The 26,144-nt window shown below is 37.0% G+C and overlaps 1 protein-coding gene across 5 annotated transcripts in view; it reads right to left on the bottom strand.

Annotated features, from left to right (window-relative positions):
• PHF21A (PHD finger protein 21A) overlaps positions 1–25,001 on the bottom strand; it is a 187,977-nt gene extending 162,976 nt beyond the window's left edge. For 3 of the 5 annotated variants that reach the window (XM_068988374.1, XM_068988373.1, XM_068988370.1), the window contains exons 1-2: positions 24,911–24,953; positions 24,230–24,354 (exon numbers count right to left, since the gene is read on the bottom strand). The gene's annotated coding sequence lies outside the window, so the exon portion shown is untranslated. Of the gene's footprint in view, positions 1–24,229; positions 24,355–24,910 lie in introns of all 5 variants that reach the window. The other 2 variants (XM_068988371.1, XM_068988372.1) reach the window with 2 other exon arrangements.
• Between the last annotated feature and the right edge of the window lie 1,143 nt (positions 25,002–26,144).

Raw genomic sequence — 26,144 nt, forward strand, 5'->3', positions numbered from 1 at the left:
TATCTGACTATGCGTGATGTTCACAATACACACCCATATCAAACCATTATGTTGTACACCTAGAACTAATATGATGTTCTATGTCAATTTTAAAAAGTGGATTCTTAGTACAGATTCTGTACTACTCAAAGACTACCAGGCAAACAGTAAAGGCTCCTCAGAGAGAACTCCCTAGAAGTCCAGTGGTCATGACTGGACACTTCAATTGCTGTGCTCAGGTTCAGTCCCTGGTCGGAGAACTAAGATTCCACAAGCCAAGTGGAGTGACCAAAAGCAAAGTAAATGGTAAACAGATATTTGTTAAATTAATTAATTGACTGAGTGGAACCTTAACTTTCAGTTGCTGGCTTATTTTCCCTACTAGGCATTTCTTGTTAGCTCTTTCATGCTGGGGATAATCTCTTATGTATCAATCTCCCACAGCATTATTTGTTAAATGAGTGACTTTGGATAAAAACAGTTGATTGCCATTTTAAAATATAATGAAAAGGAAAAGATAGATATATTGGATCAAATAAAAATTAGGAACTTCTGTTCATCAAAAAAAAAAAAAAAAACACACCATTTAAGAGAATGAAAAAGCAATCCACAGAACTGGAGAATTATAACTGCAATACATAACAATAGCTTATACTCAGAATGTATAAAATATGTTGAGACTCAAAGTGGTCAGGATCGGATTGGGATTTCAACTTTTACACAAATGGCATTTGAGAAGTATAGTCAAATAAACTCTTCTGAAAATCATATTCAGTAAGAAAGGCAATGGATGCACCTTATCTCTGGGGCATTTTCTCCAAAAATAAATAGCAGAGTCAATCCCTAATTGACAAGGAATTTTACCATGATATCACAAAACTACTTGTAACACTGCTTGCAGGGACTGCAGAAATCACAACGGAAATCAAAGTCTGAGAGGTTAAGTGACTTCCCTGAAGGTCACACAGCTAGTTGGTATCAAGCGAGAGAGAAGTATACAGACCCTGAGATTCCTTTGACTAAGCTGGCCTTTCTACTAGATCACACTTTCTCTTATCCAGTTTCAGCAGTTACTCTCTTAAGAAACTAGGATAAATACTGACCAAATATTTTGGGGGAAATCTTCATATAAAATTTTAAAGAAAAATCACGTAAGTAAGCTCTCTAGGGCTGGTTTTAACACTTGAGCTCCTTTATGCCTAAGGGATCCCCATGAATAGGCTTCAGAGGGGTTTGCCAACTCCACAATACTATATGCTAAATTGTGAATGTAAGAGTATTCTGGGAAGAAGATCCACAACTTAAATAAGATTCGCAGAGGTTCAGATACCCAAGAAGAGTAAATTATTTTTAGACTAGTGACTCTTAAACACTGCATTAGAACTACCCGAAGTGTTCCTTCTGAAGACTGATGATTAACTGACTACCATTGGGATACTGATTTAAAAAAAGAAAAGCAAGTATTTCTGTAATTTAATAAAAATTAGTTAGCAGCAAAAATATTTACATCCAACTTGTACTTTTTACACTATACATATGCAAAATGTATGTAAGTCTGAAATGCAAGTTTGACTTCCTCAGGTTAGGTTGATTGGAAAATCCACGTAACTTCTCACATACATTTGACACTTGCAGCTAAAGTAGTTCAAAATTTTAGCCTTACTTGCTTAAATTTTTAAAATAGATTTGTTCCTGAAAAATACATTCAACACACATGAATCGGAGTAATTATTTTTACTTTTAGAGATGAATACTATCTTGTTAACATAACTTCACTTGATTTTTTGCAAACTAAAGATTGTTCCACCTCCTCTCTGGAACTTCACAGGTACTGTAGCTGCTTTAATTACAGCCAATAAAGAAATGAATCATTCAGATTTCTGATATGGTTATAAAATTTTTAAATATCAATAAATCTAAGGCGATTAATAACTACTTTGTAAATATCTTTTGTATATAAAACCTTCGTGTATGAAGAATATAAATAAACCAAAAACAAATTTTGCAGAGGAAAAGTTCAACACTAGATTATGTCTTAAATTAGGCTAAAATCCACCCCATTACAAATTTTGAACGATTAAGTTTATAGTCTGTGCTCAATCATAAATTTTGATAAGGGACTAGAATAGCACAGATAATTGTCATTCAAAGACACTTTAAAATGTCACCTTACACAGAAGATTCAATCTCTTCTACTACACCAAGCTGATACACTAATTTCATATACAATAAGTTTTACTGCTTTTTATCTGTCTTTCCTAACTTCTAACAGAGAGTATAATAAGTTTGAAATAAATTTAAATGCAAATAAATGCTCAGATGAAAAAGCAGAATCCTGCTAAAGGAGATTTAGTTCTTTAGGTGCGGCCCAATATCATAATCATCCCTCTTGCCCCAAGCCCTCTTAATCTCACCCTCTCAAGGGCATCCCTCTCCCCTCTCTTTCCTGAAGCATCAAATTTTCTTTCACTACTGGATCATTTTGCTTCTTTTATCTAAAAAAAATAGCCTTCCAAAACTCCATATTCTTCTGTAGTTACTGTCTTCTGTAATTATTATCTGAACTGCAACTTGTAGCAAAACTCCCTGAAAGAGTTAACGAAAGTCACTGTCCCCAGTTCCTCTCCTTTCATTCTCTACTGAACCCACTCCATTAGGGCTTTTGCCTCTTTCAGTCTTGTCTGGAACAGTGACCTCTCTGTTGCTAAATCCAACAGTTAAGTCTCAGCCCTCATTTCCCTGTTCACACAGTATTATCTGACCCTGCTGATCATCCCTTCCTTCATGAAATCCTTTCTTCTCTTGACTGCCAGGACACCAAGCACACTTGACTCTCTTCCCAATCTCTTTCGGCACTCTTCTGGGTTTCTTCTGCTAGTTCTTTCTCATCTCTCAAGACCTGAAATGTTGAACTCCCCCAAGGCTCAGTTCTTGGAACGCTTCCCATTAGGTAAACTCATCCAGTCTCATAGCTATAAAAGGATCTGTACACTGGTGACTCCAAAATTTGTTTGTATCTCTGCCAAGACCTGTCCCTTGATTTCCAAACCTACATATCAAACTGCCCATTTGACACCTGTCAAATTGGCTTCTCAAGCTCAACAAATCTAAAACTAAACTCTTGACTACCTATCTCCCAACTTCCTCCCCAGAGTCATCCTCATTTCAGTAAATGGAAACTCCATCCTTTCAGGACAAAATCTTAAAGTCATCCCTGACTCCTCTTTCCCATATCCTACATCCAGTCCAATAACTGAACTTCTTGCCTCTGCCTTCAAAATACATGGGACTGTGACCACTTGTCTCAACTCTACTACCACCTCCTTAGTCCAAGTCACCATCATCTTTCACCTACACTATTGCAATAGGCTCCTAATTGGCCAGCCTCCCCACTTCCATCTTTGTCCTCCAAAGTCTAGTCTGTCAGTAGCCTTTTTAAAAGACAGATCTAGTCATGCCTCTGCTCAAAATCCTCCAATGGCTTCTCATCATGCTTAGAGAAAAAGCTGAATTCCTCTACAACGGCCACAAGGCCCTAGTGATGTGGGCCTCGGTTACTGTTAGACCTCACCTTCTTCCCTCTCCCCATTCCTCAATTTATCCCAGCCACCCCGGCCTCTTTTCTGTATTTCAAAAACTCCTAACAAGTTCTCTTCTCAGGGCTCTTCTGGAACACTCTCTCCCATCAAATACCTTCAACAGTTCGCTTCCTCAAATGTCAGGAAACCTACAGCAGCTGCAAGAGTAGAATACTAAAACAAAGATTAAAACATTCATCAGAACTGTCCCCCTCCCCAAACGTTCACTTTAGGGACATTCTTTCTCACACCAAGAATACCCTTTTTTTATCTTCTCTCTGCCTATCCAAGTCCTACTCAACCATTAGCACCCAGATGAAGACTCATTGATTAATAGCTTTTCCAACTCCCAGTTTTCCATTTTTTTAATTTGCGAAGTATTTATCATCTTTCTCATTCATCTTAGAATTTAACCATGTACTATTTCACACTGTAACTTACATGTCTCATTTCCCTAACTATACACACACACACACCCCTCATTCATCTTAGAATATAACCATGTACTATCTCACACTGTAACTTACACGTCTCATTTCCCTAACTATACACACACACACACCCCACATGTGTAGAACAGAAATAATTTCCTGTACAAGCAATTCTCAAACTTATATCAAGGTAACTTTAAAACTTCAAAAAATGTATAGATTCACATGCCCTACCCTTAAAGATTCTGAATTCATTATGTCTGATTTAGGGCCTAGATATCTGTAATTTTTTTAAGTTCCTCCAGAAGATTCTGACACATAGCCAAGATTAGAAACCACTGTGTTATACATCTCTGTTACCTTCAGGACCTAGGAAAGTAGGCCTTCAAATAGCCTAAAGCGAGAATGGACACCCTAGAGCACCAGATCCATACTTTCATTTCAAGGGGAACAGTGGTCTAAAAGATCTAGATGTCTAGCCACAAGCTATAAAGATTGTAACAGGCAAAGCCCAGTCTAAAACCCAGATTTACTGCTCTCCATCTAGGAATCCTTCCATTACACTGTGTATAAATAAAGTAATAAAAATCCACAATTCAGATAGGCATAGTAAACAGTGATTATCTAATACTTGACCAGTAATTGCAATGCCCACGCTCTAAGACAGTGCACATTATTAGCTTCTATATGCTTGAAGAATGTTAGCAACATTAGCTGACAAGAGTCTTAAAATGCTAGAGAGTAATTGTGTTAAGGCTTACAAATTTTGAAAAAAGTTACTTAAATTCTTAGAATACGTACAAAAACTTGTAAAAATCATTTGTTTTGTAGTAACATATTACAAAAAAATCAATGGAAAGGAGAATTCTTGCTTCATCATGCTATAAAGTACAAAATTCCTTATTCACAAGCTTCCACAGCGCACAAAGGTGTAAATGTTTTCTGAGTCTAATCATCATAACATAACCTTCTTAATTACAGATCAGACTTAGTAAATCACCCCATATCCCAAGACAGCTCAAACTCTTATTTTAATAATCAGTTAACCTCAGGACCAAAACTCTAGCCATCATCAACGAAAAACAACTGAGGTATCTATAAAGCATTACAGAAGAGCTTGTATTCATCTTGGTGTATAGGGATTTAAGCCAGTGCCTCCTGTTAACACTAATGGGAGTTCTGGGTGTCAAGTAAGGAGGAGGATCAACGCCCAGCACCGAATCTGTGAAAACCCTTTCTGTGGCACTAACTGCAACTACTGGGACTTGTTCTCTCAGAGATGGGATAATAGACCCAAATTCCTATGTCTCTAAAGAATAAAGATCATTTAAATAAAAGTGACTAAGGAAGGTCACTGGTAAACACTTGATTTTAAAAATATACAAGAAAAAGCTAAACTAAAAGAAAAATTACTGCATAAGGGAAATTTTATAAAATAGCACCAATATGCACAGGTGGGAAAAACAAAACAAAACTAGTGAATTGCTGGAGATAAAGTATCTCACACAAAAATTCAACAGGATTAAAACAACGAGAATTGTCTACATTAGAGCACAGGAAGCCCAACTGTAGGAGAAGCTTGTCCAAAGAAACACACACACAAACAAAACAAAAACTCCTCCCCCGATGGAGCCCTAGGTGCACTGCAATCCTTGCCTTTAAAAAGCACAGAAGAAAACTCCTGCTGCACCGACAGCCTGGAATAATCACAAAGCACTTCCAGACAAACAGATAACAATCACAAGCTCCCAAAGACAACCAAAACTAGAATAAAAACTACAGCACCTTACTGTGTCTCATACTGCCTCACTTCTCACTTCACTGCTGCACTCACCAGGCTGAAAAATGAGCAGGTGTGTTTCAGGCCACAGAAAAATTAGTGAGACACACACATGCACTCACACACACACCCCAGCCACAAACACACACACAAAGGGAGTGATATTCTTTCACATGAAAGGGCTTTAAAAAAAACCGCAAGGCTTTGCTGAAGGCCTACAAAAACTGAGAGTAGGCCTTACCGGAGCAGTAAGGAAAAAGCCAAGGTTTATTCCTAATCCACAGTTACTAAAAGAATTAACATTTATTTCAATTAGAAGGGCTTTGGCAACAATCCATTTTTTAAAGAAAGAGAAATTAAGATTTTCCCCATTTCTATCCTCCAAAGAAAATTAAGATTTTCTTCTGATCTTAGCTCCGCAACACAAATGAAAAAGAACCCTGACTTAAGGCCTGAAAACTAAATGTTTCCATAACATTCACAGTTAAAAAAAAAAAACTATGTAGTCCAACATATTGATTCTTTATCATCACTGCTATCATTAACGAACATTTAGCTTTTTATCTGTACTCTGAAATGTCAATGAGAAATTGAAACAGCTGTAATATGCTGGGGATTTTAACTTTTGAAACAAAAACCACAAAGAAACATGACTATGAAGCATAAAGTCTCAATCATGCTGATAAGTAAGTGGTCCTAAAATCTGAAAGTGAAAGCAATACATACCAAAAAAGAAGTCTGCCTGATATTAAAGCTAGCCTTTAAAACCAAAAATATTTTCTGTTACAGAAGACTGAAATCAGGGCTTCCATTAACCCTGTTTAAAAAAAAAATCCCATGAGCATGGATTTTTTTTCCTAAGTCTCTTCATCAGAGCAGCATGGGGTCCCATTAGGCACCCTATTTTACTTCCACCTTATAAATAACGTTAGCTATTCGCTATTTCCATGGAAACCAAGTACAGAGAAACCCACTTAAATGAATACCGGTTAAAGGAATAAGTTTTATTTTAGTAAGGTTTTGCGGCTCTAGATGAACTCTACTGGGGAATACTACAAAGTCTTCTTAAGTATAATTTTTTAAAAGACGTCTTTGGTGTAGTGGGAGCTTATTAAGAGTCCTGTTAAATAAATGCACTCCTTGCACTAAACTAAATATGCCAAACAGCATCATAACATTAAAAGCTATCTTTCCAACGTACTGTACATGGGTTTAGACGCACAACCACCAATGACTGCTTCCTCATGCACTGGGGTGGCATAATTACCCCTACGGGTCTAATTTAAACTAATAAAAGCAAGGAAATTTAGAAATAAGCCTACCATCACCTTGTAGTCACTGCTAACGAACAGCACCCACAACTGCAGACACATGCACAACTTGCTACTCCTCCAAAGAGAAATGAACAGTAACTTAAGTTCTAAGTTCTTAAAAACTGTTACCAGGTCCAGGGATAGCAGGGAGTCAAAATTCCCTCCTCAAAAAACTATTTCACAGTTACAGTGTATATTCCCTAGTCAATCAACACATACATTTGGGTGAAGTACAAATAGAATATGCAAGAGAAAGTGCCGAACAAGACTTGGCGATTTTCCACTATAAGCTGACAAATATTGCCCAACATACACTAGAAATGGCCATTTGTGGTGGTCCACACAAAAGCTGCAGACAGGAAGTGCTCATAAAATTAAATGCAACTCTTAAGAACAATAAATTCAAAACTAATCATCTTAAGTTTCAAAAGACAGAGAAGAAAACTAAAATCTTTCCAGTAGATATGGTTCTCTATTAAGCTGATGGAGGTTCAGACATCTTCAGTAAGTTAAAAAACAAATGAAAACAACATTATCCTAAAAGATGATTACCAGTATTAAATTTACAATGTATGTAAAGAGTTAACATTCCAGGACACATACTTTTCATTTGAGTATACCAACATATCTATTGTAATACATGTTCTAAAAACATAAAATTATTTTTCTTATATGTAAAGTTTGGCAAATGTTGATAATTGTAAAAGTTGGGTCAACAGGTATGTAGGGTTTGCTAATATTCACTCTACTTCTGTGTATGTTTTTAAATTTCCATAAAAAGTTTTTAGAAATCCTATAAAGTTAAGGCTCTTGTCTCAAATATGTTTTTCTCTATGTGTAACTGAAAAAATGGATGAAATGCTTGGTACAGACCTTAGAAGCCACTGAATTTAAATCAAACATACCCATTACATGTAACCACAACTAAAATTTTCAAGTTTTACTTTTCTTACCAAAACAATTCAGTTAACAGTTCAAAAATCACAGGAGAAATCTGAAAAGGAAAGGGTCTGCTATTGTGTAATTACCAACAATGAAATGAAAACAATCAATGCCTAATAACAAGGTATCTTTAGTCGTATTTTGTATTTTACAAACTAAAGAAATTCTACTAGCCCTCTCTCTACTAATAAATCAAAATACTTCCAGAATAAGCAATACCAACTTCTCCATTTTCTTCTCCAATTAGGTCCACAGGACTACAGAGGGCAATCTAACAAATTAACGCTTCCTATTTCTTTTATCTTGGTTAAGTAACAAGGTTACCCCCTTCCTCTCTACGATCCCAGTTCACCTCCTATCAGAAAATAATAAAGCAACTTTTGAGGTAAAAAGGTCTTTTTCTATTCTCTCCCTTAGTCCAGATATGAAATGTTTCACAAATCTTCGGTTACTTTGGAAGTGATTTTAAGCTATTATCCAACTCCTGGCTGAGGGGCCAAAATGCAGAGGTTCACAAGCTGTCAAGCTTTGAGGTCTATGATAACAAGTCTCTGTTTTAAAACTAATCATTGAAATAATGTTCTGTTTTTAAGAGAAATAGAATAAGATGATGGTTGCTTTGGAAGGAGTGATGAACAGCAGACAGGGAATGGCATAACCACAGATGAAAGTTCAAAGATAATAAAGAAGGGGGAGAGCAAAAGAAATGGAGGGGGTGACGGCAGCATCTCTCTGCAAAGTAGCTGACTTACCATGAACCAGACAGGCTCCTGCACAAGTGCGCTACTGCAAGTTGCTTCAGTCGTGTCCGACTCTGTGCAACCCCATAGACGGCAGCCCATTAGGCTCCTGTCTCTGGGATTCTCTAGGCAAGAATACTGGAGTGGGTTGCCATTTCCTTCTCCAGTGCATAAAAGTGAAAAGTAAAAGTGAAGTCGCTCAGTCATGCCCGACTCTTAGTGACCCCATGGACTGCAGCCTACCAGGCTCCTCCATCCATGGGATTTTCCAGGCAAGAGTACTGGAGTGGGGTGCCACTGCCTTCTCCGAACAGCAGTCAAAAGTAGCCCACCTTTTACAAATTAAGCAGGGACATGATTTTCAAAATTGTGTAACTCTTTAAATCAACCCCAAAGAGGCCATTTAGGGTCCACTTCTAACCCCTGTTTGTTAAAATAAAATACACTTCTAAACTTTTTACAATTCCATTCACCCAAGAGAAGCAACTTTTACAGACCCTGAATACAGACTGAAATAAACAAAACACAGAACACACAATACACTTGCTATGCTAATTCACAAAGTACAAAACTTGACTTCCCGAAACTCTGGCTATTGCAAAGTACGACAAGTTTTTAATTGAAAAAAAAAACTACACAACCTGCTATAAAATTGCTTAATTTTAAAAAATATTTGTCGAGCTAAAGTACAACATTTTATCAAAGCAACCTTGTTGGCGTTTCTGCTCAGAAAGCAGAAACAACGTTTTAGGAACACAGACAAAATAAAATTGAATAAAGACTTCTATCCACCTACTAGGCCTTTATCAGTGGTGCAGTTGGTAAATGAGAAAAAAAAAGTTAATGAAAGCTATTATTCTATTTTTTAACTCAAATGCTCACTACTGGCAACATATACTGTATTTAGGATGTTTGGTAAGCTATTACAAACACACTTGTTGATCCCAGGGAAAAAACTGCACAGACCAAAGACGAAAAAGGTTTCAGATCTAAACTGGCAATAAATGAATAAAATTAATCCTACTTCATACTGAATGATCATTCCCCTCAATTGGTTTCACTTAACAGATACATACATACCTACAGATATACTTATATGTACCTACATACTAATGAATATATTTAAAACTCAAAAGTACACTTAAAAACTCAAAAAACATTTAAAACTCAAATTATTTTCCAAAAACTTAATTCTGAGATCACTGTAAGGCAGAGACAAAGTATGGCTTTTCTCACAATCAACTTGTTCTCAGGCCCAGTTTGTAGGCTCAGTATAGGAAACGTATGATGATTAAATATAGAAAGAAAAAATCAGGCACCAAATGAGAGGAAATTTCACAAAGGAAAAATGCTCAAAATAAAAAGACAAATAAACTGTGTCCATCATTACTAGAAAGTATTCCTATGCCACTTTTATATCTTTGAGGTTCTACATTTGTTTCCATGAGTTATGATACCAAGCATGTGTTGTTCTCCAGTTGTCCTGGGCTGTAGACCCAATGGACTGACCAGCTGATTAGAATTCTGAACTTGTGAGTTGTAATACAATGCCTAATCTGCTACTGCCTTGATGCTAAGTGACCTACAGCAAACATCAATATCTTGGTGCAAAAAAAAATCTTTCATCACTAAGAGTTTTAAAAATATAAAGTGCCCTGAAATACTTTTCAAAGTCTCTGTAATAACTGACATACTCCCATGTATTTCATACTTCTCTTAGCAGTTTCCACAAACAAGAACTCATTAGGTCACTTTTCCCATCCATATCTTTTCTCATCACATTTCAGGGAAAAACTCTCGTTTCTAACTAAGTTGTTCCATATTTACCCTCTTCCCATAAACTTTTAGTGGGGCTGTAACAATAACAGCGGGCTTCTCTGGTGGCTCAGTGGTAAAGAATCCGTCTGCCAATATAGGAGACCTGGATTCGATGCCTAGGTTGGGAAGATCCCCTGGAGAAGGAAATGGCAACCCACTCCAGTACTCTTGCCTGGAGAATCCCACAGACAGAGGAGCTGGCAGGCTATAGTCCACTGGGTCACAAAGAGTCGGACATGACTTGGCAACTAGACAACAACGACAGTAACAATGATAATCAAGCTTATGAAGTATCTTAAGACAGCCCCACTTTATCTTCATGTCAATCCAAAGAGGTCAATATTATTGTACCTATGTTGTCAGTAAAGAAAGTGAAAAGTCCAAGTGAAAGCAGAATGCTTGGTATGAAGCACTGGTACCCAAGTGCATATAGTACCCTTCCATCACCCTTTCTTCTTCTTCCTAAACACATAAAAAACACAGCAAAAGGAATGAATGAATGTACAGGAGACATATTTGTTCAAAACAGATTAAATAATCAGTCCAAGGTCACACACTCAACTTGAAGTGGTTGTACTGAGAGTCCAGGGGCTTCTCTGGTGGTTCAGATGGTAAGAATACACCTACAATACAGGAGACCTGGGTTTGATCCTAGGTTGGGCAGATCCCCTGAGGGAATGGCGGCTACCCACTCCAGTATTCTTGCCTGCAGAATTCTATGGACAGGAATTCCTGGTGGGAGAGGAGCCTGGTGGGCTACAAGTCCATGGGGTCACACAGAGTCAGCTATAACTGAGCAACTAACACACACACACACTGAGATTCCAACCCATAGGTCAGACTTCCAAGCTTAGGCTCTTTGCCCATTATCCAACATTTGTCTCAAACCCTGAGAAGAGAACAAGTCTAGAATTAAGGTTCACTTCACTTCACTTCAGTCGCTCAGTCATGTCCAACTCTTTGCGATCTCATGCATCGCAGCACACTGGGCCTCCCTGTCCATCACCAACTCCTGGAGTTCGCTCAGATTCACGTCCATCGAGTCAGTGATGCCATCCAGCCATCTCATCCTCTGTCGTCCCCATCTCCTCCTGCCCTCAATCCCTCCCAGCATCAGAGTCTTTTCCAATGAGTCAACTCTTCTCATGAGGTGGCCAAAGTACTGCAGTTTCAGCTTCAGCATCATTCCCTCCAAAGAAATCCCAGGGCTGATCTCCTTCAGAATGGACTGGCTGGATCTCCTTGCAGTCCAAGGGACTCTCAAGTCTTCTCCAACACCACAGTTCAAAAGCATCAATTCTTTGGCGCTCAGCTTTCTTCACCGTCCAACTCTCACATCCATACATGACCACTGGAAATACCATAGTCTTGACTAATAGCTAAAAACAGCTACCATTTATTTAGTGCTTACTATGTTATCAGGCACTTATTTATTCCTTCTAACAACCTCAGAGAGTACTCTTATTTATTCAAACTTTACAGATGAAGAAACTGAGGCAGAGGCACAGCAGATGAAGTGATCTATCACAGAGCTAATACAAATCCAGACTGCGCAGAGCACAGCCAGGATTTGAGCCTATGCGACTGGCTCCAGCTCCAGCGCCCACACTCTTAACCACTGTGCTCTACTGCCATGCTAAAAAACTTCCCTTCGTTTGAACTGCCCGAAAACAAAACTTTTAACCTTTTCACAAAATTAGTCAATTGTAAGACTTCACGCTTCAACGAATTCAGAGAAAACTAGTAGTGCTTTTCTAAGCATGCTCACCAGACTTCTTCACAGGCACAGAAGATCTGCCCCTGGTGACTAGATCACTGCAGTGTTCAGGAAGCAGCACACTGTAAATCAGGTTAAAAGCCCCCACCCGTCTCCCTGCACGCTCAGACCCACACTAACCATGCACTGCAAAATACAGGTGATTCAGAGATGTCCCAGTGAGATCCTCTATAAAATGAATGTCACTCTGGAAGTACCCAAGTACATATAGTACACTTCCATCACCCTAACTTCTTCTTTCCAAACATCATAAAAAACACAGCAAAAGGAATGAATGAATCTAAGCTACTTAAAAATCATAGCAAATGTCCAATGATAACTACAGATTTAAATGAGAAAAAAATGCAAAATTCTCATAGTTTTGTAACTTGTCCAAATTCTACATTCAAAAAGCAGTAGGCCTCTTTGAAAGCCTCAATTCTTAGACTACCTTATTATCATATACGTGCCTTGAAGGGTGTCTAGAAAAGTCCATTTTTGCCTCAGATTCTACAAATCTTGATATGCGTATTTAAAACAAGATTCATTACTGTTGGATTACAAGTTACTGGGCTTTTACCCTAATATCTATTAATATGACAATGTAGTTAATAATATAAACAAAAATATTAAGCATGGATTTAATATTTGCAACATTAACATGGAATATACACAGAAAATAAACAGAATAACAGGACTGGACCTGGAGGTACTGAGAACTTGACACAATAAGAACAGGAACTATTGCAGCTCCCTCCACTGACATCGTAAAGTTGCCACATTTTCTGGGCTCTCTTTTGAATTAATGTGGCATCTGTTCCAAGTACAGCATGCTAACATTTTACTAAAAGATATTTTCATTCTACATTTGTATCTGGTTTGCTTTTTATTTGAACTCCTGTTTTATTTCAGTGGTCATTATTTCCTTATACCAAGTTGTCAATTTGGCATTCCTGATCTATCTCCCTTGAGGACAAAAAGGGTGGGGAGGAACCATCAGCTTAAAACCCTCTAACAGCAATAATTACAATATGCTTTGCATATACATTAAATAAAGAGAATAAGCAGCAGAAAGATTTTTGTGGGCTTTTTAGTATTAGGTCCTGATAAGCTAACGGCATCTGTTCCTTTCAGAAAAAGAATTCTGCTCTGAGTTATGTGGGGGGAGGCGGGGGGAGTAGAAAACAAATACTAAATAGAATAATTCAAGTTACAAAGTTTGGTCTTTGTGAAATGATGATTTCAATAATTTGCACATATCCAACCCTATCGAGTGATAATTGCTTTTTAAGACAGCCTCAAAACTGCTGCAGCAACAAGCCAAATACAACCACTTGTACTTAACATGCATGCTGCATACTCCACAATGTTACGTCATATCAGGCACAGAGAAGACGCTTACCAAGCTATCCTGCGTTCTATAAACTGCCTAACAACAACAGAAAAAGGCACTGCTATCTCCATAGTGGGAGTAAGAGCTGTCAGGGTAGGCCAGCCTTCTCCCTTTGGTCAACTCTGAAGAAAACAAATAAGGCCTATATTTCTGTCTTTTAAGCTAACCTCTCTCAAGGCCTTTACTCTCGATCATTCAGCCTTCACAGAAAGAAAGGCTGTTGCTTTAAAATTAAAAAGCTATAAAAGAGCCCCACACCTTGTACTAATGGTCCTCCAGGTGTCCCCCTGGCTACCTCTTCTGCAGAAGAATGGCCTATCTAGGCCGCCAGTCTCCAAGTGGGTGCACCCACTCTGGGGAAAGAAGAGGGCCATCAGAAGAAATTACTACAACTTATATTTTTAAATCTCATCCTTTTTAAAATTTCTAATTTCCTATATGTTTTATAACATACATAAAATACTAGGTTCAGGAAATTATATGTAAATACACATTTAGGGGGGCCATAATATTTAAGTTTGGGTACTACAGGTTAAGAAGACCAAAACTAGAATAAGAAAGCCAGGAAATTTCGTCCTTGCTATTAATATCAACTTACTCAAATTCTTGTCTCTGCCTCAGTTTTACCATCCATGACATATACTGAGTCCTTTGTGCACTTATCAAATTATGATGAGAAATAATAAAATACTCTCCAGAGCATAGTCTAAGCCACACAAAATGAAAAGCACCTAAGAAGCTACCAATGAGAGATAACCTTCACTTGGCTTGTTAAAACTAGTTAACTGCTACACCCTATCAGACCCAATTCTTAGAATTTTAAGGCCATGCTCTAGGACTTCACCAAATATGGATCTAAAGACCTACAAAGCACTTTAGATATGAGCACATTCTAGAATTAGAAAGACACTTTTTAAACTTTTATAACGAAAAACTTATCCATGAAATAAAAATTTTCAACTTAAAAATTACAAAGGTGAATTATTAATATAACCTTATCAACAAGTCAAAACTCTCAAAGCTAGAATCAAAAGATATTTACTGCAGATTATAAGGTCTTCAGTATGCTTTTTAAAATATAAATAACACCAGAAAAAATGAATTATTGGTACTCATTAAATTATTGGCACTTCCAATTATTTACTTTTCTTTTCTTTTTTTTTTTAACTGCTTTGAAAATTGCTGGGTTACCAGAATAGCATTCAAAGGTGATTGAATAAGTAGGGTTAGGGATGAAGGTGAGGTCAACCAACACTAATTCCTAGGCAGGATATCTGTATGCCATATCTGTATGCCCATTAAGCAGTACTGGTTTGAGTTTCTATTTATTAAAACAGCACAAGTATTTTCTTGGTTTTAAAACTCTACTTTACTGTATAAATGTTGAATGAACCCCTCCTAACAATCAGAAAGAGAGACTACAATTTTTTTTTAAAGTTATCTGAAACAACAACTGATCTCATTATAAATAACTACCAGAATAAACTAAAGGAATTTATTTATTTATTTATTTTTACTTTATTTTACAATACTGTATTGGTTTTGCCATACATCCACATGAATCCGCCACGGGTGTACATGAATTCCCAATCCTGAACCCCCCCCTCCCACAAACTAATGGAATTTAATTCTGAAGTGGTATTTCCTAATTTACTTGTGCAGGACAGAAAACAATGTTGTCATTTTACTTAAGATGACATTTTAAATTTTTAAAAAATAACGACAACCATTTCTAACAGTGGCACAGTGGTCAAGAATCGGCCTGACAATGCAGGAGATGCAAAGAGACAAGGGTTCAATCCCTCTGTTCAGGAAAATCCCCTGGAGTAGGAAATGCCCACCCACTGCAATATTCTTGCCTGGGAAATCCCATGGACAGAGCCTGGAGGGCTACAGTTCTTGGGTTCGCAAAGAGTCGGACACAACTGAGCACGCATGCAACTCAACTCAAACAAAAAGAACTTAAAATGCTTTCTGCCCCACAGGTAATAATCAGTCTAGGGCATCAGAGGTTTACGTCTTAATATACAAATCTTACCTACCTCTCTCCTTCCAACCTCACTACCATTTCCCATCTGAACCTTATTTTCAAAAACAAGCCAAAGTTTTTTAAATAGCCACCTGAAAAAAAATAAACTTTGAGTATGATGGTATAATTTTACTTATTTTTAAAATGTATATACATTACACATGGGGCTTCTTTGGTGGCTCAGTGGTAAAGAATCCACCTCACAGTGCAGGAGACATGGGTTCAGTTCCTGAGTCAAGATCCCCTGAAGAAGGAAATGGCAACCTGCTCCAGTATTCTTGCCTAGGAAATCCCATGGACAGAGGAGCCTGGCGGGCTACAGTCCACGATGGGGTTGTCAACTTAGCGACTAAACAACATTATACATAGTTAAATACACAGGAAAAATTTAAAGTAGATGAGAATGGGCTAACTTCTGTTTTCTACTTTACACATATCTGTATTGCTAACTTCTGTTTTCTACTTTACACATATCTGTATTGCAAGTATTACTTTTATAACTCCAATTCTCTGCCTTTTGATATTTTTAAAATATTAAAATAAACTATTAAAAAAAGGACACTTACCATCCTACCCTCTAAAATGCTGACAGTTCTAAGGACTGATTGACATAGCTAATGTAAACCATCTGCACCTACCAAGAAAATGGATAACCTACCATGCTACAGTGCCCAGACTGCAACCTTTAAGAAATGGGTACTAGACCCTACTCCATAACAGGCACTGTGCTTTGCAATGGATACTAGACCCTACTCCATAGCAAGCACTGTGCTTCACAATGGGCACAAAGTGATGGACAGGACACAAGCAGTGTGCGCTCGGTCGTGTCTGACTCTTTGCAACGCCATGGACTGTAGCTCACCAGCCTCTTCTGTCTATGGAATTTTCTAGGCCAGAATATGGGAGTGTGTTGCCATTTCCTACTCCAGGGGATTTTCCTGATCCAGGGATCGAACCCACATCTTGTGTGTCTCCTGCATTGGCAGGTGGATTCTTTACCACTGCGCCACCTAGGACAGGAAATACACTATCCCAAATGCCTTCATTTCCATTCCATTCCACTGCTTACTATTTCCAAAACATTCAACCTAACCCAACAAAATCAGATGAAACATTCATTCTTAAAAGGATATGTCAAAGCTGTGGCCATTTCGGTAGATTGAAAACTCCTTTAGGAACGCACTTGCTAAGCTTCTACAGGAATTACAGAGCTTTGTACAGCATTACAGACACTTAAAAGGAGGGGCTCTGGAATCAAACTCGGGCTTGAATTAACATTGTATCACGGCTATGTATGCGATCCCAGGGAAGCCTTCATTTCCTCATCTGTAAAATGGGGGTAGGTTAACAACAGCAAATCCTCAGAACATTGCTGTGAGGACTAAAATTAACTGAGATACTATATGTAAAAAGGCTAGTACTTAGCATACTCATAAACACACTAAACATATAACAACAGATAACACCAAAGTAAAAAAACTGTTCACCACTTGCCAACCATTTAAAATCTTATATGCATGCCCTTGTATAGGAACAAATATATGTATTTAAGTTTGAATATTAACACATAAGAACATTTTTCAACATAAAAGGCCATAATTGAAACTTTTCAATAATGTAACACACAGTACACTTAAGATATTTTTATATATATACACACAAACACAGCAGTGCATATTGTCAAAAACTACACTGCAAACACATTAAGAACTTGTCTGTCGGCCATGGTGGGGGAGGGTGATCCATACCACCAATTATAATTCTAACTCATACATTTAAATTTTGTAAATATTAACATTGTTAACATAATACAGACAAATATCTTAAAATCCAGCCATCTATTAGTGATTAAAAACTCAAATTTTTATGTACTTCTTTAGTCTATAAAGTACATCCATGAGTATTATTTCATCCTTTTAGGAAAACAGTGAAGCAGGCTTTCACCATTATCCCGATTTTACTACAGTACTGGGAAAATTAAACCTCAGTTAGGATGAATTTCCCAAGAGTGTACAGCCAGTGACAGGACTGGTCTTAAACCCAGGTCTTCTGACACTATCACAACTGTTTCATTTACAAGTGGTCTGGGACACTTCATTTATAAAAAGATAGAAAACTGTGCTCAATAATTTAGGTGTGTCAGAGGACTCTATAGATAATTACACATGGCTGCCCAGGTTCACTCCTCTTACATCCTCTCCTTATTTCCAACTTTAGAGCGTAACCATAAAATGTAGGTGAGAATTCATCCAAACCTCCTGCACTGGCCAAGTAACACCAGAGACCATTTTCTCCCTTACACTTAGCCATTAGAATTTAACATCTTTGTAACCACTGAATTAATTTCATTTTAATATTAGGTCTTGAAAAGATGAGTTAATATAAAATAAATAAAACCATTCATAATGTAGAAGCATATCAGACCAGATTCCATAAATTTATGACATTATCTAAAAAATCTATCTAATGTCTAAACTACAAATATTAACAAGTTTCAGTTCACCTTTATGAGGAAAAAAAAAAGATTAGTATTATTACAGTGGAATGGGTTGTCGTATAAATAAATACTTGAATAATTACTACTAAAGGCAGAGCTTTCTTAAATAAACACAGCAGCCCTCAGCAACAGCATTCGATGAACTCTATCTAACAGACAATGGTCAAGGAGGTAACAAAGACACTTGCCTGATTCTACACACACTCAGACTAAGGCACATACACTACAACTTATGCCTACATTTTTCAATATTCCCAGGTGTCCCTTTGTTTTTTAAAAAAGCTAAAAGCCATGTAGATAAAAAATTACCCTCAAACAATTTCAAGAGCTGAAAAAAAGTTCATGTCCTAAAAGAGAAAAATAACGTAAAGACTCATGACTTCTTTGAACCTAACATTTTAAGTACATCCCACAGACCTGAAACTACATTTTCTTTTTGGGGCTGCTCACTGGCCTCCAGTACATCAATCCTGTAACACTGTGAACTGTGGTGATAGACTGTTTCATGCTTCTAAACACGACAGAATTTTTCCAAGGTTACATACACTGTGACACGAAGAAATGTTTACAGCATCTTATTTTCATTCATCAACTAGTTTGGATGTTCTAACAGTGCAAACATTATTAATAAAGAAATTTTCATTATCTTTTGAACTTTCTAAAATCAACCAAAGGCCATGGCACAGTGACAAAGAGTTCTGAATAGGCAAAGCTGAATCCCAGTGAAGATTCTGCTACTAGCTGGTTGTCTGACTTGGGGCATATGTCACTCAGGGAGAAACTGAGGTGTGAAGACATTTTATGGCAAAAAATCCTAAGGAACTGCCACATCATCACTATAGACCAAAACTCTCAAGGCCTGTTTAGAACATCCTGAGTTTCTGATCAAATAAATAATAATCCAAAAAGAGAGGAAAAATGTAAATCATTGTATTTTAAAAAATAACAATGAACACTACTACTAAACCTACTACTAACCATATACATTTATTGAGACTTTATTATGTGCCAGGCACTGTGCTAAGCACTTTCACAGATTTTAACATTTAATCCCTACAACAACACTGACTCTAGTTAAGAAAGTGGAACCCTCAAAAGGACAGAATTTTTAAATTTACAAATGAATATATAAACAAATTACACTTTGTTTTTATAACCTTACGTTTTTCTCTACCTTTCAGCCGTTAGCTTTGAGTATTAAACTTATACTAAAATAACAATTATTTTCAGGACTTTGTCTTTCATTTAAAGAATATTGAGACTCAAGTCGTTGACAATCATTACAGAAGAATAAAAATTTCTACTTAAATTCTGGCACAAAAATAACCCTTCATCCAACTTAGCTGTCCTCATTCAAATAAAGAACTGCATATATATCAGGCCCTACAATAACAGTCTTCTAATTCTAATGCCCACACTAGCAATCAATTAATGCTGTAATTATAAAGAAATCTGTATCATCACAAACAAAAAAAAAGTTACAACTGCTAAGTCAAGTTTTGAGTATATATACATATGTAGGCTATTCTACATGTAAATCTTTTAGCAACTGATTTTAAAAAACAGTTAATGCATCTAAGGTAAAATCACACTAGGGTGTTCTGAAGACTCACTTTAGAATACTAGCAGCATAATAATCATGACATTAGCAATCAAACTTTACTTAGCAGAAAGTTCTTAGAGGCTTTGGGAAGCTGTGTATAAAATGGAGTAGACAGGAGGGAAGGGTTCCCTGTGCTGTTAAAATCAACTACAGGTCCCAGCATGCAATGCTCTATTCTGGAGCTAGGCAAAAAACTGCACTGCATCTTGGGATTTGTAGTAAGTAAACCATTTCACCCTATCACAGTAAGTTTTAAGAAACTCTGAACTATCTAGCACAATCTGACTAGATCTTATTATCAGGGCCTAGTCAAATCTACATATAATTTGTTTGTTCTCTGCCCCAGCACAGATTCTTTACTATATACAGATAAAAAGTATCAATTAACATTTACATCAACATTTTCACCTTAGAAAAACAGAATAACTTTATAAAAGAAATCCTTAAAAAGCAAAAAGATATGACATAAATTTTAAATGATATTTAAAGATACAACTTTTAAAACAATTGCTTCAATTTTATCAGTTTCAGAGCTTTCCATTCCCCTATACCCCAAAAAAGTTTTAATTATCAGGTTTTCTCTTAACAGTCTTTCAAGTTACATTTTATAAATAATTTTTCTGGAAGAAAATTCTCACAAGAAAACATTTTCCATACTTTCATACTGCCCACTAGGCCCACTGGGAAATATATTCTTATAGTATACACATAAAACCATCATACACAACAACAACACTACTACTTAAGTCCCTCTTTCGTCCAGTCCTTAGTATTTACCCCCTCCACTTCTCACCCTTCATTTCACATACACATCTGTTGGTGAAAAGAACACTTAGAAAATACCAATTACAGATCCATTTCTCTATACCACTGACTTTTTCCAAAAACACAAGGTTGTTTTTTTTTTAATAAGCTATCAATGACATGTCCAAACCCAAGTGGATAACTTTGAGCTGTAATATATGTATATAATTTCTACACACACTCTCATTTTCTGCAACACTGAAGGAGGAGGCAGGGAAAGAACTAAGTGCAATCTGCATTAGGAGGCCTAACACAGGTGGTGGGTTATTTTCAGGCAACAGCACCTTCACAAACATGTTGTGGAATATAGTCCAAGAAATTCCTAACAAGGAAAGATAAGCTGGCGGCACACAAATTTAACACAATCCAGCTAAAAAGCACCTGCAACACAGGCTACTCTCTTTCACCATGAAAGTGACAGGCTACTACAGGATCCGAAGCTCCATCAATACAACATACTGTCCATAAGGCCAGAGACAGCGGTTGCCATGGTTACTATCACCCACTTTTATCAGGAAATCATTGACATTACTCTGAAGTTTTTGGTACTTATTTAAAATTTTAAAAAACAGTCTAGGGTTCTGACTGTTAATTGAGTCAGAGAATCAACTCCTGTTTGATTTGTAAGTATGCTGCTTTAGAGATCCACATGGTTAACAATACTTGGATCTGCAGCAGAAAAAAATCAATTCCTTTCTGCTGCTCCTTCTCCTCAAGTACTGACAGTTTGTATTCTCAATGCAGCCAAAACAATAAAACAAAACCCATCTTTTTGGCTTCTGTGTTTAAGTTATTTTTCTCCCCTAGGCCCACAAACAAAGTCAAAATATAACCTAGATCATCAGTCTGTTAGGCCCCATCCCTTTCCTATCTCCAAATTATCAGTTCACGTTTTTTGTTTACTTTAAAAAGCAGAAAAACATTTCCATAGATGATTCCAAAATATAGGAAAGTACAGTTTCCTCCAGCTGAGACCTGCTCACTATTTTTTCTTTAAAAAGGGGGCAGAGGTGTGCAGTCTGCAGTGTGTTGGAGGGAGAGAAATGGAGGGGCATTCAAACTGCCTAACAAGTGTCTAGCGTAAGAAAGTTGCTTTAGAAAAACTCAAAGGACGACTGAAACGCAGATTATCTCTTAAGGGGAAGAGTTCACCACCTTCCCAGTTTAAGACTCAACTGATAGACAATATAAAAGTTATTCCTAACAAACGGTCTATTTCAACATTCTCACCAAAGGTAACTGTTCAAATATTCAATACACAAATAAGATGATATGAAAGCCCACAAAACAGTATGGCCACATGCACACACATGATACAAAGAAGGAAACATATGCTATTGAAGAAATAATTATCAACAATAATTTTCATGCAGTATTAACACATTACTTTAAAAAAAAACACCTCAAAACAGCAGAAATATACACCTGGTAAAGTTAGAAAGTGATCAAAACACATTGCTATGCTCCTAAAGAATATTTAGGGCCTACGAAAAAAAGCCCATGTACAATAAGTTCTGAGAAGTCAACATAAATCATTAATATTTCCCAGCACAAATTAATATGAAGATTAAAAACATGTTTCAAGAAATCAGCTCTGAATATAGGTTATAAATGATTTCTGTCAAAGGTTAAGAGACCTAAAACTATAACCCCTTCCTTTTCTCCCTTTCAACAGTAATTAAATACAAAAGATTTCGGCAATAATATATTAAGGATCCAAAATTTAAAAACATATGACTAAAACCTTAATATCAGTATTTCCTCAAAAAAAAAAAAAAAAAAACTTTAGTGTTCACTGTCTAGGATGAAAACATTAATATTACCCTGAGAAGTTTCATTTTTATCTTAACAGTTAAATGTTTTTCTCACCCTTCACTGAAGTAAGTTTCTATATTTAATTTCTAGTTGCGGTTATTTCATAAAGACTAGTTAATTCTAAAATTTAGGATACTATACCTTTTGATATGCTCACAAAATAGGAACTTCCCATTATCTATATGTTACTTTATTTCAGTCCAAATTTGAGTAGAGTCTAGTAAGAAAGCCAGAACTCAAAGTTCTGAGTTTTAAACTTCTAAGTTGTTTTGACACCAAAAATATTTCAGTGCACTCCTGTGTGTGAGCAGTCATTTCCTCACGCATCCTTCTCAATTAGAAAAACAAAATGATACACACAGATACCTAATACTAACACAGACAGATACATGTCTTTTTCACTCTGAATCAAGTTTGAATGGTTTAGTTAGCAAGAATTTTTCAGAAAGTTAGCAGGATCAGTCAAAACAATCAAAATATTAACCATGACATCTGTTACTCTGTGTGTTACTAAAAGTCTACAGAAAAATACAGGAACTTTAAAATAATCACTAAAATCAACTACTATCACATCAATGGAGAATGAAGAAAAACTTTAACAGGAGATACACATTTCACAGAGTCTACAAAAGGAAAAAATGATCTTTTTTTTTAATTAGGGGAAACTGCCTAGACAGCATTTTTAAACAAAGCTTCAATATTCTAACAAAGAGCTTTTTGGTAACCACAGCAGTATTAAAAAAAAGTTCATAAAGTGTTCTGGGTGCACTTTTAATGCACTCATTTCCCAAATCATATGAAGATAGTTAATATTTTAAAGCCAGGGGCTTCTGCCCATGTATTAATTAGCCACCTATCTCAACAACTTAACATCTGCATGGCTTCTGACAATTTACAAAGAACTTTCACATGTATTATATCATTTGATCTTACTGAGAAAAAAGTACACCATTATTTCCAAAAAACAAACAAAATTCAAAGCAAGTTCATCAAATTTTCTACACATTCTTAAGTTTTTAAAACTTTGATATAAAGCTTTACAAGCCACCACAGTACCATAATATTTCCAGTGATAAATCAATTCACCTAACACTAACAAGAGTTTCAAAGGACCATGTGCTATAAATGCTACGAAAATATTTCCATCTTTATGCACTTATTGTTAAGTGTTACTAACAGCCATATCAGCAATGACCTATACCCACAGACAGAACTTTACTTCTAGTTCAAGAATCTCAGTCTTCGCAAGCCAACTCAAACACATTAACTGCATGTATTTATAAAGCTGAGGGCCTAAGAATTTATCTATTAGGATTACTGTCCACAGATGGGAAGAAAAAAACACAGAAAGTCTAAGAATTTTTCCATACAATATCTCCCTTTCCAATAATAGTTCAAGTACTCTATATCTCACTCAATATTATAAACATGACCTCAAAGTCAAAAGTCCCAAGTCATATTAACTACTTTTGTTTACAGCCATCCACAGCACATAATTTTTAAAAACGTGTTCTAACAGTACTCTGTACCTAAGGGCAGCATCCTTCAGCTGTCCACCATAAGCAATTTACTCTGTGTAATATTGTAAGCAGGTAAAAAGCAGTTACAAATTTCAGCTTCTAATAGCAAATGGAATTTTTCAATGGACTTATTCAAGATCTTTCTGGAACTTTAAGGTGTTAATCCTGTTGCTTAGCTGAAGCTAAGTAGAGCTGTAATAAGTAGCAAGACCCTTACAATTCAGAGGTTACCTTTATCTTGCTGCAGCACCTCCTGCTGGATAGCATTTAGAGTTCTTCATGTAAGCAGAAGAAGAGTATTTCTGAGGCAGCTCTTTCCAGATGACTGAATGGAAAAAAGGATGGACCCTTCAAAGCTAAAAGAAACAGGGGCCACCCAACACTTACACCTCTTAAAAATAAAATCTGACAGAGGCAGGGGGCTTTTTACTTTTCCAGTTTCATAAAGACTTGCCTGGGAGTTCTAAGTGCAATAAGCTTAAATAAAGCTTGCAAAATTATCTTAAAACTATGTTAAAAAGCCTTCTGAAGCATTCAAGCGAAAAGACTATTAAGACCATCCAAGCAACCTTAGTCATACTGCAAATACTATTACCTTAAGAAAAGCAAAAGTATGACATAAAGAAAAGTGTTAGCCAGAAACTTGTTTGAAGAATTTTCTGCACTATTACTATACTCTTCATTTAAGGATAGTTATACATCTACAAAAGTTTTAAGTACAGAATTTTTTCATAAACATGAGCATAACTGGAAACAAAAACTTCCTGTTTGCCATCAAAAGATGTGTCCTGAGATTTTAAAATGCATTCTTCAAACATTTTAAATGGACCTTAATAAGCCAGTTTTAAGCCCACAACGTAGATTCCATATATAAACATAAAGAGAGAAAAAAAAAAACAGAAAAGGACTTACCAAAATCAAAATGAATAATAGTATTTCCAGTAAAAATGTAGTAACAGTTTCCTACAATGCTGTGAAACCAAGTAAATTGTGAAACTTAGAAAAAAAAAAGGGGGCTGGGGGAGGGGGCTAGTCTTCAGAAAGCAAAAGAAAAGCTGACCTATTTATTTCTACTGCCCAAACGTGAGTAAACATCAGATGTAAACAAACAACATAAACGCTGAAAAGTACACTTCGATGTCTTAGCCCCCGTTTCAGTCCCTTTAGCAGGCCCTCAATGAAGCTACAGATGTTGGTAAGTATCCTCTCTAAAAGGAGATATTCAAGCTCTGCGCCCTAAAGAACCCCTTTAAAGTGTGCCTATGAAAAGGCTTCCTTCCTAGAGCGCATAACTGCTTTAAAAAAAAAACTTTCATCAGTCCAATTAATCTGATTCTAATATTCAGCTATCAATTATTAATATATAAATGTTCTTCCTTCTCCAACCTCCCCAAGCTCAAGCATCTACATTCCTGACACTAAAATCCACAGCTCGCACCCCAGCTATGGAGCAAATCTTTGAAAACCAAAACAGAGCCACAAAGTTCACTGTCAAGGCCAGTGCTGAGGCCCGCACACGCCCGGACCTTAACTCACACTTTAAATTCTAGAAAGCCATACTTGCACAGACATCATTTAAAAACAACACAATGTGGACGTGCGGAGTAAGATCCTCTACTTCAAGACCTAAACAAAGAATATTTCAACATATGATCGGAATATGATGACACCAGACTCACCAATGAAAACAAAACCTGCCTACCATTAGCAGTCGTACCCTCATCTCGACAACTTAACTACTTAGAAACCACTCTCGGCACATCTGCACCCCACAACCGGCGTGTGGCCTTCTCCGGGGGTGCAAGCCACAGACAAAGTTGAAAAGAGACATTCTTCGCCCCGGTGCCCAATCTCGACATCGACCCCTCCCCTGCCAGGACCACCTTGCTGCTACCCACCATCGCGAACGTGTTCAGGGGAAAAAAAAAAAAAAAGAAATCCTAGCAGCACCTCTCAGCAGAATAAAGAGACCAAAGAGAGGATGACGAGAAGTGTTGGGAACTGCGTGCACGATGGGGCTGGACCAAACGGAAAGAGTCCCACTCCGCGCGCCCCTCCCCCCGGCGGGGGCGCGGGCGGGGGAGGGGCGGCCGCGGCCCCTCTCTCGCCGGCCCCGGCCCGCTCGGGGTACCGGGGGCGCCCCGCG

This window comes from Capricornis sumatraensis, chromosome 16 (genome assembly GCF_032405125.1).
Source record: "Capricornis sumatraensis isolate serow.1 chromosome 16, serow.2, whole genome shotgun sequence".
NCBI lineage: Eukaryota > Metazoa > Chordata > Mammalia > Artiodactyla > Bovidae > Capricornis > Capricornis sumatraensis.